The following is a 17,707-nucleotide window of genomic DNA, read 5'->3' on the forward strand; positions in this document are numbered from 1 at the left end:
AAAGATGACATTATCTCTAAAAAAACCAAGAAAATACACAGAGACCTAAATCTAGCCACCCAAAATTGGGAAGACACTTTTGAAATAAGTGAACCTAACACGGATAACAATACTTCCCATATGGAAGAGGAATGGACTGTAGTTGCCCCTAGGGGCAATAGGAACAAAGAGAAAAACAAACAAGCACATAATCAATGGGGACAAAATAATAGTAGTTTAAACCACTCTGTTCCCCATAATTACAATAGAGACACAACCCATGAAAGGGACCACCTAGATCCAAGAGACAAACAATACAGGGGTCCTCAGAACTCTATGAACTATAATAATAGGAACCATAGAGACTATTTCAGATCTAGAGAAACAGACAATTGGAGTCAGAAACAACAATCATACTACAGACCACCTCAGGCTAGACATTATCCACACTATCATAGAAATCCCTATCAGGGATATGGTAACCATTTCAGACAAAATGACTATAGGGGGACACATTTTCATCCACAAACAAGAGGTGATGACTTTAGGGGTAGGTCACCCCATAATTATAACAATCAATATCACACCAGATTTCCCTCCTCTGAAGATAGAGATATCTACATTAATAGAGAAAATTATAGCTATAGGAATAGACAACAACACATGTACCCAAGAGTACATTTTCAAGAAAACCAGAGTCATTACTCTAGAAACATGTCCAGCGACAGATCAAGAAGTAGTTGGGTAGATACCCCCACACCGACCATGAATAGATTCGAATCTCTGAGACAGAAAGCGGACTTAAATAGCACTACTCTTTCAGTCCAGAGACACACAAATAATCAACCATCAGGAATGGTCACAGGTCATAATAACCATCATTTTTTAGGGGAGGGAACTACGACACTTATAGACAGAAACAAACAATTGAAAAGAAAGGACAGAATACAAGACACAGAAGAGCCACTAAATCCAAGCTTAAAAGATTATTTTGTAAATCAGCATTGGAAAAAACAAACTTTCAACCAAACATAGATATGAGAGTAATTGGTAATCATACACAAGATAAGTTGGAATATACGAATCTTAAGCCCAAATCCACCTTTTTCCCCATTACGCATAAGGGACCTCAAATTGAAACATTTGAAAATGTAGTATGTGATGATATAAAGAAACTTAAGAACAACAACATCAAAAAATTCCACCACAATTTAACCAAGACACAGATGGACACAATAAAAGGCCTAGAAGATAATAAAGCTATTATAGTGAAGCCGGTCGACAAGGGAGGGGGGGATTGTTATTCTAAATAAAGAAGATTATAATAAGGAGTCAGATAGAATTCTGGGGGATCTAGAGACTTACGAAGTTTTAAATTCGGACCCTACAGAAAGATATAAAAGAGAACTAGACTCCATACTACTGTCAGCCAAAAGGAAAGGAGTAATTAACAACCATGAGTACAGGTATATATCCATACAACACCCAAGGATACCTGTATTTTACTACCTTCCCAAAATCCACAAGAGGCTGAATAATCCCCCTGGTAGGCCTATCATATCAGGCATAGGCTCAATTACCTGCAACCTATCAGAATACATAGACAGGAGACTTCAGAAACATGTACAAAAATTGCCCTCTTATCTTAGGGACTCAACTGAAGTCCTGAACATACTTAACAGTCTAGAATGGGATAGACAATACATTCTGGCTACCTGTGACGTCACTGCTCTCTATACGTGCATCCCACATGATCTGGGTCTGGAAGCAGTCAGGTACTTTATGGAGAAGGATAGAGAACTGAGTCAGGAACAAAGAGAATTTGTCCTGGAAGGTAACTCAAACATCCTCAGCCACAACTATTTCAACGACAGAGGAGTATTTTACAACCAAAAAAGCGGAACAGCTATGGGGACCAGGTTTGCGCCTAGCTACGCCAACTTGTATATGGGCCAATGGGAGAACCTGTTTTGGGACTCCTGCCCAGCAGGCGCAGACCTGGTCCTATATAAGAGATACATAGATGACATCCTCATTGTGTGGAAGGGATCTGTCGAAGAGCTTCAACATACCATAAATGTGATGAACAACAACAGAATGAATTTAAAATTCACACACGAAATAAGTAAATATAACATCCACTTTCTAGATCTGAATATAAATGTAAAAGAAGGGAAACTCTCGACATCCACATACTTTAAGGATGTAGATTGCAATAACTACATCCATCAAACAAGCTGTCACCATCATAGATGGAAATCAAATATTCCGAAAGGACAGCTGATGAGGATCAGGAAAATCTGTTCTGATACAGATAAATGGAAGGAACAGTCTGAAATCCTGAAAAAAAGATTCATAGACAGGGGATACGACGAAAAGACCATACATAAAACAATAGAAGAAGTGGAGAAAATGGACAGAAGATCGATGCTAAAATACAAAGAAAAGACCCTACAAGGAAGCAATACCATAAAGGTACCTTTTATCTCAGAATACAGTGAGAACAAGTTTTTAATTGAAAAGATAATTAAGAAACACTGGCATTTTCTCAAAGAAGATAATGTAATTGGGAAGGATCTGGAAGAGTCCCCCACGTTCATATATAGGAAAACAAAAAATCTAAAGACTATGATTACCCCCAGTGTCCCTATAGCAACCAGAAAAACCAGAATAAATGATGTATATGGCAAACAACTAAAAGGCTTTTTTTCCATGCCATCTATGTAAAGCCTGTAAACATGGTAGGAAAAGCCATACGTTCAAATCCAAGATTACACAAGAGTCTTTTAATATGAAAGAAATGATCAGGTGCCAGGACTCGGGCGTCATATATCTAATTGAATGCGGATGTGGACTACAATATATAGGGCAAACCTCCAGGAAACTCCGAGACAGAATTCGAGAGCATCTTTTACAGATAAAGTGGGGCAAGGAGGACTTTCCACTATACAAACATTTTAAGGAAGTCCATAATGGTAACAATAAAACTTTTAAATACATGGGCATCAGCAGACCAATGAAAAATTGGAGAGGGGGGGATTTCGAAAGACAACTTTTGAAAGTAGAATCCAAGTGGATTTTCCTGTTAGACTGCACCTTTCCCAAAGGTCTAAATAGCAGCACGGAAATATTCCATCTATTATGAGCTAATTCTACTTGACATCCAATATCCACTAACCCCATATCTGATCCCTTATAACGTTTGGTGTAATGGGCGAAAAAGTGTGGAAATATACCAAAGGGCCATCCATCTTATCAATTTTGAAATTTGTGAATTTTGATAGTTTGGTTCTTTGGAGTTTTAAAGTTTTAGAGTTCAAGTATTTTAGAATTTATAAACTACTGACATCCTTTTTAAGGTCGATATTTAAGGAAGATACCGGGAACTCTTAGATTTTTAATCCAGATCTTTTAACCCAGCTGTTTAAGTCTTACTTTTTAATTCTCACTTTTTAACTCTTATCCTATAATCCTCAGTCTTAACCAATATAGTTTTTTATATATGTTTTTATATACATTCTTTATATACCATTTGAGGTTTCTAACGTATATTAAATGAGCTTTTATATGTTGTCATAGGGTTTTAATGCACTATTTATTTATATATTTTGTCCGTTGGGTCCTATACACACATATATACACAACCTGTCTATTAGAGTAAGGGTCCACTATGACCAACGGAGTTTTGGGTTCTTAGACCCAGATATTTCATTTCCTCAATCCCAAGTGCCATAACAAATATAAATTCCTATCCCCACTTCATATGTTTTTATATGCTTTATATCTTTATATTATGTGGAAATATCTTTATAATAGATCTGTTACAGACCAATATAATGTTAACAAACACATATTTATCATACATATTTACTATTTATAATTTGTATTTAAAAGGTTGTATATACATTTTTTGTATTTTTGTATTTTTATATGAATTTTGGGTTCTGTAATGGACCAATGTTATGCCGACCACGGTCATTATATATATACACCTTTTTAACATATTTAGACAGATCCTGAGCCTAATACCACCAATCATAATACATTTGGAAAACACATGTGCATATACACCTCAGGTTTTCAGAAGACACGGTTCCTGTGGACAGAGGTATAACATGCAGTAAAAGTAGAGCCAACCGGAAGTACGTACACGAGCTACGACGTCACTTCCGGTTAATCCCCACTTCCGGTGTAAACATCCGGCAATCGGGACACGGCCTCACATATTAACCACAATGTTGAGAAATATTGCGAAATATGAAATATAAATGCAGGAGGGATATATACAGTGAGTAAGAATTAGGATTTATACACGAAAAAAAGGGCGCAATTTTTGGCGCGGTTTTTTGGTGCGAATTTTGGGCGCCAAAATCAATCCAATTCCATTGGCTAACCAATACCTTTAAGGTGAGCAAAGTAGAGAGCCGGTACCAGTCTTGAGAAAGGTTCTTTGTGAACCGAAATGCGTTGGCTTACTGGTATTATGGCTCAGGTTCTCATTTGGTGAGTTTATTACCTTTACCCTTATTTTTTAGTAGCTTTATTGCACTATGTTTGCTCTTCATCACTGAAGTTTTAACACACACCTTAAGAAGATGACCAACACTTAGGAATCCTATAACCACACCTGTTTGGATATATTTTGAGTTATCACAGATCTTTTTTGGGAACATTTGTTCTATTTTTTAAGGATACATTTGACATTCACTAAGGCATATTTTTGGTGTACACCTCACTCATTTTTATTTTTATTTTAAAAATTTTTTCCACTTTTTACACAGTTGTGATATCAAAAGTTGTAATTTTAATTATTTTGGTTTTTCAATTTTGGAAGGCAATTAATCCATTATTTTCACATTTTTTCACATATCTTTGAGTGGTTCACTAAGTTTGAACACACCAGCATTAGGACATTATATAAGTCGATATACCATAGGATCATATGACTATTCTTCGGAATTTTTAAGACTTTATTTTTATTATTTTTATAATTGAAACCCCCCTTTTTTTCATGTGCACATAACGGTACCATTAGATCTTGTTTTTAAGATCTTGTTTTTAAGGTTTTCTTGCAATTGCCATTTATGTATTTTATGTATGTTTACATTGTCAAGGATTTTAAACCATATATGTCATATTAAATGTTATTAGCAAAACATATAGGAGTGTTTGATCTATTATAAATTATTTTTTCCCATACATTGTAATATTTATGTGTTTAGGCCTATCGGCTATTTGTATTATTATTATATACACCACTTACAGGTAATATAACCAATCGTGGACACCATATTTAGCCACAAACCCTTCCTCTAGGGCCTTGTAGCGCTGTACTCACTTAGCACTTTAACCTATTGTTATTTTGGGATCTGGTTGGGAGATTCCGCATCTGGAGTATAGCTTGTATGGTTGACATCTTGGCGCTGCAAGATATATATTCATATCATTAGGCAGTGATACACAGGTCGGTAGTGAGACGCAGGTCGGTAGTAAGACACAGGTAGGTAGTGAGATGCAGGTCGGTAGTGAAACGCAGGTCGGTAGTAAGACACAGGAAGGTAGTGAGTGCAGGTCGGTAGTGAGACGCAGGTCGGTAGTGAGACACAAGTTGATAGGCAGTGAGATGCAGGTCGGTAGTAAGACACAGGTAGGTAGTGAGAAGCAGGTCGGTAGTGAAACGCAGGTCGGTAGTGAGATGCAGGTCGGTAGTGAGACGCAGGTCGGTAGTGAGACACAGGTAGGTAGTGTGATGCAGGTCGGTAGTGAGACACAGGTAGGTAGTGAGATGCAGGTCGGTAGTAAGACACAGGTAGGTAGTGAGATGCAGGTCAGTAGTGAGACACAAGTTGATAGGCAGTGAGATGCAGGTCGGTAGTAAGACACAGGTAGGTAGTGAGACACAAGTTGATAGGCAGTGAGATGCAGGTCGGTAGTAAGACACAGGTAGGTAGTGATATGCAGGTCGGTAGTGAGACACAAGTTGATAGGCAGTGAGACGCAGGTCAGTAGTGAGACTCAAGTTGATAGGCAGTGATACGCAGGTCGGTAGTGAGACACAAGTTGATAGGCAGTGAGACGCAGGTCGGTAGTGAGACACAAGTTGATAGGCAGTGAGACGCAGGTCGGTAGTGAGACACAAGTTGATAGAAAGTGAGACGCAGGTCGGTAGTGAGACACAAGTTGATAGGCAGTGAGACGCAGGTCGGTAGTGAGACACAAGTTGATAGGCAGTGAGACGCAGGTCGGTAGTGAGACACAAGTTGATAGGCAAAACTAATATAGCTTCAAATTTCATCTCATGCACCTCCTGCTAATCATGGTGCTGACATATTGGTACCTAGGTTACACTGCAGGTATTTGATAGAGAGTTACTGCACATTATACACTAAATACATCTCATGCACCTACTGCTAATCATGGTGCTGACATATTGGTACCTAGGTTACACTGCAGGTATTTGATAGAGAGTTACTGCACATTATACACTAATTACATCTCATGCCCCTCCTGCTAATCATGGTGCTGACATATTGGTACCTAGGTTACACTGCAGGTATGTGATAGAGAGTTACTGCACATTATACACTAAATACATCTCATGCACCTCCTGCTAATCATGGTGCTGACATATTGGTACCTAGGTTACACTGCAGGTTTATGATGGAGAGTTACTGCACATTATAAACTAAATACATCTCATGCACCTCCTGCTAATCATGGTGCTTACATATTGGTACCTAGGTTAGACTGCAGGTATGTGATAGAGTTACTGCACATTATACACTAAATACATCTCATGCACCTCCTGCTAATCATGGTGCTGACATATTGGTATCTAGGTTACACTGCAGGTATGTAATAGAGTTACTGCACATTATACACTAAATACATCTCATGCACCTCCTGCTAATCATGGTGCTGACATATTGGTACCTAGGTTACACTGCAGGTATGTGATAGAGAGTTACTGCACATTATACACTAAATACATCTCATGCACCTCCTGCTAATCATGGTGCTGGCATATTGGTACCTAGGTTACACTGCAGGTTTATGATGGAGAGTTACTGCACATTATAAACTAAATACATCTCATGCACCTCCTGCTAATCATGGTGCTTACATATTGGTACCTAGGTTAGACTGCAGGTATGTGATAGAGAGTTACTGCACATTATACACTAAATACATCTCATGCACCTCCTGCTAATCATGGTGCTGACATATTGGTATCTAGGTTACACTGCAGGTATGTAATAGAGTTACTGCACATTATACACTAAATACATCTCATGCACCTCCTGCTAATCATGGTGCTGACATATTGGTACCTAGGTTACACTGCAGGTATGTGATAGAGAGTTACTGCACATTATACACTAAATACATCTCATGCACCTCCTGCTAATCATGGTGGTGACATATTGGTACCTAGGTTACACTGCAGGTATGTGATAGAGAGTTACTGCACATTATAAACTAAATACATCTCATGCACCTCCTGCTAATCATGGTGCGGACATTTTGGTACCTAGGTTAAACTGCAGGTTTATGATGGAGAGTTACTGCACATTATACACTAAATACATCTCATGTACCTCCTGCTAATCATGGTGCTGACATATTGGTACCTAGGTTACACTGCAGGTATTTGTGGGATAGTTACTGCACATTATACATAAATACATCTCATACACCTCTTGCTAATCATGGTGCTGACATATTGGTACCTAGGTTACACTGCAGGTATGTGATAGAGAGTTACTGTAAATTATACACTATACATCTCATGCACCTCCTGCTAATCATGGTGCTGACATATTGGTACCTAGGTTACATTGCAGGTATATGATAGAGAGTAACTGCACATTATACACTAAATACATCTCATGCACCTCCTGTTAATCATGGTGCTGACCTATTGGTACCTAGGTTACACTGCAGGAATGTGATAGAGTTACTGCACATTATACACTAAATACATCTCATGCACCTCCTGCTAATCATGGTGCTGACATATTGGTACCTAGGTTACACTGCAGGTATGTGATAGAGAGTTACTGCACATTATAAAGTAAATACATTTCATGCACCTCCTGCTAATCATGGTGGTGACATATTGGTACCTAGGTTACACTGCAGGTATATGATAGAGAGTTACTGCACATTATACACTAAATACATCTCATGCACCTCCTGCTAATCATGGTGCTGACATATTGGTACCTAGGTTACACTGCAGGTCTGTAATAGAGAGTTACTGCACATTATACACTAAATACATCTCATGCACCTCCTGCTAATCATGGTGCTGACATATTGGTACCTAGGTTACACTGCAGGTATGTGATAGTTACTGCACATTATACACTAAATACATCTCATGCACCTCCCGCTAATCATGGTGCTGACATATTGGTACCTAGGTTACACTGCAGGTATGTGATAGAGAGTTACTGCACATTATACACTAAATACATCTCATGCACCCCCTGCTAATCATGGTGCTGACATATTGGTACCTAGGTTACACTGCAGGTATGTGATAGAGAGTTACTGCACATTATAAACTAAATACATCTCATGCACCTCCTGCTAATCATGGTGCGGACATTTTGGTACCTAGGTTAAACTGCAGGTTTATGATGGAGAGTTACTGCACATTATACACTAAATACATCTCATGCACCTCCTGCTAATCATGGTGGTGACATATTGGTACCTAGGTTACACTGCAGGTATGTGATAGAGAGTTACTGCACATTATAAACTAAATACATCTCATGCACCTCCTGCTAATCATGGTGCGGACATTTTGGTACCTAGGTTAAACTGCAGGTTTATGATGGAGAGTTACTGCACATTATACACTAAATACATCTCATGTACCTCCTGCTAATCATGGTGCTGACATATTGGTACCTAGGTTACACTGCAGGTATTTGTGGGATAGTTACTGCACATTATACATAAATACATCTCATACACCTCTTGCTAATCATGGTGCTGACATATTGGTACCTAGGTTACACTGCAGGTATGTGATAGAGAGTTACTGTAAATTATACACTATACATCTCATGCACCTCCTGCTAATCATGGTGCTGACATATTGGTACCTAGGTTACATTGCAGGTATATGATAGAGAGTAACTGCACATTATACACTAAATACATCTCATGCACCTCCTGTTAATCATGGTGCTGACCTATTGGTACCTAGGTTACACTGCAGGAATGTGATAGAGTTACTGCACATTATACACTAAATACATCTCATGCACCTCCTGCTAATCATGGTGCTGACATATTGGTACCTAGGTTACACTGCAGGTATGTGATAGAGAGTTACTGCACATTATAAAGTAAATACATTTCATGCACCTCCTGCTAATCATGGTGGTGACATATTGGTACCTAGGTTACACTGCAGGTATATGATAGAGAGTTACTGCACATTATACACTAAATACATCTCATGCACCTCCTGCTAATCATGGTGCTGACATATTGGTACCTAGGTTACACTGCAGGTCTGTAATAGAGAGTTACTGCACATTATACACTAAATACATCTCATGCACCTCCTGCTAATCATGGTGCTGACATATTGGTACCTAGGTTACACTGCAGGTATGTGATAGTTACTGCACATTATACACTAAATACATCTCATGCACCTCCCGCTAATCATGGTGCTGACATATTGGTACCTAGGTTACACTGCAGGTATGTGATAGAGAGTTACTGCACATTATACACTAAATACATCTCATGCACCCCCTGCTAATCATGGTGCTGACATATTGGTACCTAGGTTACACTGCAGGTTTGTGATAGAGAGTTACTGCACATTATACACTAAATACATCTCATGCAACTCCCGCTAATCATGGTGCTGACATATTGGTACCTAGGTTACACTGCAGGTATGTGATAGAGAGTTACTGCACATTATACACTAAATACATCTCATGCACCTCCTGATAATCATGGTGCTGACATAGTGGTACCTAGGTTACACTGCAGGTATTTAGCCACAAACCCTTCCTCTAGGGCCTTGTAGCGCTGTACTCACTTAGCACTTTAACCTATTGTTATTTTGGGATCTTGTTGGGAGATTCCGCATCTGGAGTATAGCTTGTATGGTTGACATCTTGGCGCTGCAAGATATATATTCATATCATTAGGCAGTGATACACAGGTCGGTAGTGAGACGCAGGTCGGTAGTAAGACACAGGTAGGTAGTGAGATGCAGGTCGGTAGTGAAACGCAGGTCGGTAGTAAGACACAGGAAGGTAGTGAGTGCAGGTCGGTAGTGAGACGCAGGTCGGTAGTGAGACACAAGTTGATAGGCAGTGAGATGCAGGTCGGTAGTAAGACACAGGTAGGTAGTGAGAAGCAGGTCGGTAGTGAAACGCAGGTCGGTAGTGAGATGCAGGTCGGTAGTGAGACGCAGGTCGGTAGTGAGACGCAGGTCAGTAGTGTGATGCAGGTCGGTAGTGAGACACAGGTAGGTAGTGAGATGCAGGTCGGTAGTAAGACACAGGTAGGTAGTGAGAAGCAGGTCGGTAGTGAAACGCAGGTCGGTAGTGAGATGCAGGTCGGTAGTGAGACGCAGGTCGGTAGTGAGACACAGGTAGGTAGTGTGATGCAGGTCGGTAGTGAGACACAGGTAGGTAGTGAGATGCAGGTCGGTAGTAAGACACAGGTAGGTAGTGAGATGCAGGTCAGTAGTGAGACACAAGTTGATAGGCAGTGAGATGCAGGTCGGTAGTAAGACACAGGTAGGTAGTGAGACACAAGTTGATAGGCAGTGAGATGCAGGTCGGTAGTAAGACACAGGTAGGTAGTGAGATGCAGGTCGGTAGTAAGACACAGGTAGGTAGTGATATGCAGGTCGGTAGTGAGACACAAGTTGATAGGCAGTGAGACGCAGGTCAGTAGTGAGACTCAAGTTGATAGGCAGTGAGACGCAGGTCGGTAGTGAGACACAAGTTGATAGGCAGTGAGACGCAGGTCGGTAGTGAGACACAAGTTGATAGGCAGTGAGACGCAGGTCGGTAGTGAGACACAAGTTGATAGGCAGTGAGACGCAGGTCGGTAGTGAGACACAAGTTGATAGGCAGTGAGATGCAGGTCGGTAGTGAGACACAAGTTGATAGAAAGTGAGACGCAGGTCGGTAGTGAGACACAAGTTGATAGGCAGTGAGACGCAGGTCGGTAGTGAGACACAAGTTGATAGAAAGTGAGACGCAGGTCGGTAGTGAGACACAAGTTGATAGGCAGTGAGACGCAGGTCGGTAGTGAGACACAAGTTGATAGGCAGTGAGACGCAGGTCGGTAGTGAGACACAAGTTGATAGGCAAAACTAATATAGCTTCAAATTTCATCTCATGCACCTCCTGCTAATCATGGTGCTGACATATTGGTACCTAGGTTACACTGCAGGTATGTGATAGAGAGTTACTGCACATTATACACTAAATACATCTCATGCACCTACTGCTAATCATGGTGCTGACATATTGGTACCTAGGTTACACTGCAGGTATTTGATAGAGAGTTACTGCACATTATACACTAATTACATCTCATGCCCCTCCTGCTAATCATGGTGCTGACATATTGGTACCTAGGTTACACTGCAGGTATGTGATAGAGAGTTACTGCACATTATACACTAAATACATCTCATGCACCTCCTGCTAATCATGGTGCTGACATATTGGTACCTAGGTTACACTGCAGGTTTATGATGGAGAGTTACTGCACATTATAAACTAAATACATCTCATGCACCTCCTGCTAATCATGGTGCTTACATATTGGTACCTAGGTTAGACTGCAGGTATGTGATAGAGAGTTACTGCACATTATACACTAAATACATCTCATGCACCTCCTGCTAATCATGGTGCTGACATATTGGTATCTAGGTTACACTGCAGGTATGTAATAGAGAGTTACTGCACATTATACACTAAATACATCTCATGCACCTCCTGCTAATCATGGTGCTGACATATTGGTACCTAGGTTACACTGCAGGTATGTGATAGAGAGTTACTGCACATTATACACTAAATACATCTCATGCACCTCCTGCTAATCATGGTGGTGACATATTGGTACCTAGGTTACACTGCAGGTATTTGATAGAGAGTTACTGCACATTATACACTAAATACATCTCATGCACCTCCTGATAATCATGGTGCTGACATAGTGGTACCTAGGTTACACTGCAGGTATTTAGCCACAAACCCTTCCTCTAAGGCCTTGTAGCGCTGTACTCACTTAGCACTTTAACCTATTGTTATTTTGGGATCTGGTTGGGAGATTCCGCATCTGGAGTATAGCTTGTATGGTTGACATCTTGGCGCTGCAAGATATATATTCATATCATTAGGCAGTGATACACAGGTCGGTAGTGAGACGCAGGTCGGTAGTAAGACACAGGTAGGTAGTGAGATGCAGGTCGGTAGTGAAACGCAGGTCGGTAGTAAGACACAGGAAGGTAGTGAGTGCAGGTCGGTAGTGAGACGCAGGTCGGTAGTGAGACACAAGTTGATAGGCAGTGAGATGCAGGTCGGTAGTAAGACACAGGTAGGTAGTGAGAAGCAGGTCGGTAGTGAAACGCAGGTCGGTAGTGAGATGCAGGTCGGTAGTGAGACGCAGGTCGGTAGTGAGACGCAGGTCGGTAGTGTGATGCAGGTCGGTAGTGAGACACAGGTAGGTAGTGAGATGCAGGTCGGTAGTAAGACACAGGTAGGTAGTGAGATGCAGGTCAGTAGTGAGACACAAGTTGATAGGCAGTGAGATGCAGGTCGGTAGTAAGACACAGGTAGGTAGTGAGACACAAGTTGATAGGCAGTGAGATGCAGGTCGGTAGTAAGACACAGGTAGGTAGTGAGATGCAGGTCGGTAGTAAGACACAGGTAGGTAGTGATATGCAGGTCGGTAGTGAGACACAAGTTGATAGGCAGTGAGACGCAGGTCAGTAGTGAGACTCAAGTTGATAGGCAGTGAGACGCAGGTCGGTAGTGAGACACAAGTTGATAGGCAGTGAGACGCAGGTCGGTAGTGAGACACAAGTTGATAGGCAGTGAGACGCAGGTCGGTAGTGAGACACAAGTTGATAGGCAGTGAGATGCAGGTCGGTAGTGAGACACAAGTTGATAGGCAGTGAGACGCAGGTCGGTAGTGAGACACAAGTTGATAGGCAGTGAGACGCAGGTCGGTAGTGAGACACAAGTTGATAGGCAAAACTAATATAGCTTCAAATTTCATCTCATGCACCTCCTGCTAATCATGGTGCTGACATATTGGTACCTAGGTTACACTGCAGGTATGTGATAGAGAGTTACTGCACATTATACACTAAATACATCTCATGCACCTACTGCTAATCATGGTGCTGACATATTGGTACCTAGGTTACACTGCAGGTATTTGATAGAGAGTTACTGCACATTATACACTAATTACATCTCATGCCCCTCCTGCTAATCATGGTGCTGACATATTGGTACCTAGGTTACACTGCAGGTATGTGATAGAGAGTTACTGCACATTATACACTAAATACATCTCATGCACCTCCTGCTAATCATGGTGCTGACATATTGGTACCTAGGTTACACTGCAGGTTTATGATGGAGAGTTACTGCACATTATAAACTAAATACATCTCATGCACCTCCTGCTAATCATGGTGCTTACATATTGGTACCTAGGTTAGACTGCAGGTATGTGATAGAGAGTTACTGCACATTATACACTAAATACATCTCATGCACCTCCTGCTAATCATGGTGCTGACATATTGGTATCTAGGTTACACTGCAGGTATGTAATAGAGTTACTGCACATTATACACTAAATACATCTCATGCACCTCCTGCTAATCATGGTGCTGACATATTGGTACCTAGGTTACACTGCAGGTATGTGATAGAGAGTTACTGCACATTATACACTAAATACATCTCATGCACCTCCTGCTAATCATGGTGGTGACATATTGGTACCTAGGTTATACTGCAGGTATGTGATAGAGAGTTACTGCACATTATACACTAAATACATCTCATGCACCTCCTGCTAATCATGGTGCGGACATTTTGGTACCTAGGTTAAACTGCAGGTTTATGATGGAGAGTTACTGCACATTATACACTAAATACATCTCATGTACCTCCTGCTAATCATGGTGCTGACATATTGGTACCTAGGTTACACTGCAGGTATTTGTGGGATAGTTACTGCACATTATACATAAATACATCTCATACACCTCTTGCTAATCATGGTGCTGACATATTGGTACCTAGGTTACACTGCAGGTATGTGATAGAGAGTTACTGTAAATTATACACTATACATCTCATGCACCTCCTGCTAATCATGGTGCTGACATATTGGTACCTAGGTTACATTGCAGGTATATGATAGAGAGTAACTGCACATTATACACTAAATACATCTCATGCACCTCCTGTTAATCATGGTGCTGACCTATTGGTACCTAGGTTACACTGCAGGTATGTGATAGTTACTGCATATTATACACTAAATACATCTCATGCACCTCCTGCTAATCATGGTGCTGACATATTTGTACCTAGGTTACACTGCAGGTATGTGATAGAGAGTTACAGCATATTATACACTAAATACATCTCATGCACCTCCTGCTAATCATGGAGCTGACATATTGTTACCTAGGTTACACTGCAGGTATGTGATAGAGAGTTACTGTACATTATAAACTAAATACATCTCATGTACCTCCTGAAAATCATGGTGCTGACATATTGGTACCTAGGTTACACTGCAGGTATGTGAAGGAGAGTTACTGCACATTATACACTAAATACATCTCATGCACCTCCTGATAATCATGGTGCTGACATATTGGTACCTTGGTTACACTGCAGGTATGTAATAGTTACTGCACATTGTACACTAAATACATCTCACGCACCTCCTGCTAATCATGGTGCTGACATATTGGTACCTAGGTTACACTGCAGGTATGTGATAGAGAGTTACTGCACATTATACACTAAATACATCTTATGTACCTCCTGCTAATCATGGTGCTGACATATTGGTACCTAGGTTACACTGCAGGTATGTGATAGAGAGTTACTGTACATTATACACTAAATACATCTCATGCACCTCCTGCTAATCATGGTGCTGACATTTTGGTCCATAGGTTACACTGCAGGTATGTGAAGGAGAGTTACTGCACATTATACACTAAATACATCTCATGCACCTTCTGCTAATCATGGTGCTGACATATTGGTACCTAGGTTACACTGCAGGTATGTGATAGAGAGTTGCTGCACATTATACACTAAATACATCTCATGCACCTCCTGCTAATCATGGTGCTGACATATTGGTACCTAGGTTACACTGCAGGTATGTGATAGAGAGTTACTGTACATTATACACTAAATACATCTCATGCACCTCCTGCTAATCATGGTGCTGACATATTGGTACCTAGGTTACACTGCAGGTATGTGATAGAGGGTTACTGCACATTATACACTAAATACATCTCATGCACCTCCTGCTAATAATGGTACTGACATATTGGTACCTAGGTTACACTGCAGGTATGTGAAGGAGAGTTACTGCACATTATACACTAAATACATCTCATGCACCTACTGCTAATCATGGTGCTGACATATTGGTACCTAGGTTACACTGCATGTATTTGAGGGATAGTTACTGCACATTACACACTAAATACATCTCATGCACCTCCTGCTAATCATGGTGCTGACATATTGGTACCTAGGTTACACTGCAGGTATGTGAGTTACTGCACATTATACAATAAATACATCTCATGCACCTCCTGCTAATCATGGTGCTGACATATTGGTACCTAGGTTACACAGCAGGTATGTGATAGAGAGTTACTGTACATTATACACTAAATACATCTCATGCACCTCCTGCTAATCATGGAGCTGACATATTGGTACCTAGATTACACTGCAGGTATGTGAAGGAGAGTTACTGCACATTATAGAAAAAGGGGTAGTGTACAAGCGCTAAGGTAATCCCCAAGCTGTATCCAAACAGCCGCTGTGGAGGCCAACCTACTTCGCCAAAGCAGCGCTGCAGCAGCCCAAGTCATAGCAACCCCAGTGGAAAAGGGAAAAGTAAATTTTGCAGCTTTTAAAAACTTCCTGGAAACAGAAGGAGAGATTGATGGGTACCTTGCGGATTTTGAGAGGCAATGTGCACTACACAAGGTACCCGCAGAGGACTGGGTCACGATATTATCCGGAAAATTATCCGGCCGGGCCAGTGAGGCTTTTCGGGCCATTCCAGATGAGGAAGTCGGGGATTATAATGCTGTAAAAGAGGCTCTGCTCTCCAGGTATGCGGTTACACCGGAGGCGGTTCAGAGACACTGTTAAAGTAGCTGGAGATTCCTACCTTGAGTGGGCATGTAAGGTGCACCGCACAGCAGCTCACTGGATAGCGGGGTGCCAAGCCGTATCTGGGGAAGAGGTGCTGCAGCTATTCCTGTTGGAACATTGCTTCGACAAGTTACCCGCAGGAGTTTGAGAGTGGGTTCGGGACCGTAAACCCTCCACCCTGCATGAAGCAGCTCGCTTGGCAGATGAGTATACGGATGCCCGCAAACTGGACACTGCTACCACTAAGCCCCCTGCTAGAGTGGAGTACAGACCCCCAGTCACCCCAGCAGCTGCCAGTTACCAAACCCCGGCGCACCGCTATACCACACGGCCTCCGGCCACGAACTACCCTCAGAGAGCCCGGTTCGATTCGCGGGGCCACTCACAACCTATTCGGTGCTTTGGATGTAAGCAACTAGGGCACAAAAGACCAGAGTGTCCCCTAAATGCAGCGAACCAAGCACAGTCCTGCAGAAGACCCGCCGGCGGAATCCCACATAATCCTCAGCCTGCGGCCTGCTACGTAGAGGTGGAAGAATGCTGGGGCATCCTACATGAAGCAGACCTTGTGCAAGCTGCCCACCGGAATAACCGGCAACTGGTTAAAGTGAATGGGAAGGAGGTCAGTGGTCTACGGGATACTGGTGCTACCACGACCTTGCTTCAAAAGAACTTGGTGTCTGAGAAACAGCACACTGGAGACACTGTGACTGTGAGGGTAGCAGGGGGCGCTGTGTTCCGCCTACCTGTTGCCAGGGTACATTTGGATTGGGGAGTGGGCGCTAGACCTGTGAATGTGGGGGTCATGAAGGATTTACCAGCTGATGTTCTCCTTGGAAATAACTTGGCCCCCCTTGTTTCTGCCTATGCTCCCATGGGTCCCGCCGATGTTAACCCTGTGACTACCCGTGCCCAGATCCGTACAGCAGAGACTGACCCACCTGCTGCTAAGCCCCAGGACTCTGAGCTCAGTAAATCTCTATCCGCTATTGATACATGGAAGTCCCGTTACAATGTGCTGATGAAGGAGAAGAGTCAAGTAGAGGATGAAATGGTCACGTTAAACAATCACGTAACAGTGCTAGCGGGAGAGAAGAGGAGCGCAGAGGAAAAAGCACGTTTAGAACGGGAATCTCTGCTAGACAAGCTGCACCGACAGACTGCAGAAAACACCAGCTTGAGAGTGGAACATGAAACATTAAAGACAAACTTAGTGACACTGGAGGAGAAGCTGACGCTGGCTCATAGTGAGGTGCAGCAACTCAAGG

General features: G+C 41.9%; 1 protein-coding gene across 1 annotated transcript in view; it reads left to right on the forward strand.

Moving 5' to 3' along the window:
* ASB10 (ankyrin repeat and SOCS box containing 10) overlaps nucleotides 1–17,707 on the forward strand; it is a 325,082-nt gene that overhangs the window by 230,641 nt on the left and 76,734 nt on the right. The gene's annotated exons all lie outside the window — the stretch shown is intronic.

This window comes from Bombina bombina, chromosome 5 (genome assembly GCF_027579735.1).
Source record: "Bombina bombina isolate aBomBom1 chromosome 5, aBomBom1.pri, whole genome shotgun sequence".
Taxonomy (NCBI): Eukaryota; Metazoa; Chordata; class Amphibia; order Anura; family Bombinatoridae; genus Bombina; species Bombina bombina.